General features: G+C 48.1%; 1 protein-coding gene across 1 annotated transcript in view; it reads left to right on the forward strand.

Moving 5' to 3' along the window:
• Positions 1 to 237, forward strand: part of LOC107126050 — a 6,283-nt gene that overhangs the window by 4,015 nt on the left and 2,031 nt on the right. The window lies entirely within an intron of this gene.

Below are 237 nucleotides of genomic sequence, written 5' to 3' on the forward strand. Positions count from 1 at the left end.
TACCACATCCAGATTCCTCCAAAAGCAAGCAAGATGAATCCTCTTCCATCCGAGAAAATAAAAACGGCCACTGTGCAAAACAAAAAACAAAAAAACCCAAACCAACTCCAGAAAGCCTCCCGGGAGAAAGAGACCAGCGTCGTCTTCTCCTGCTCGAGTCAGCCACACAGGGAATGTTATGACTACACGGGTCGCCATTACTGTGACGTCAGGACCTGGTGTTCAGGCTTTCCAACA

The sequence above is a fragment of the Gekko japonicus genome, unplaced genomic scaffold, assembly GCF_001447785.1.
Source record: "Gekko japonicus isolate JY-2015 unplaced genomic scaffold, Gekko_japonicus_V1.1 scaffold358, whole genome shotgun sequence".
In the NCBI taxonomy this organism is placed as follows: Eukaryota; Metazoa; Chordata; class Lepidosauria; order Squamata; family Gekkonidae; genus Gekko; species Gekko japonicus.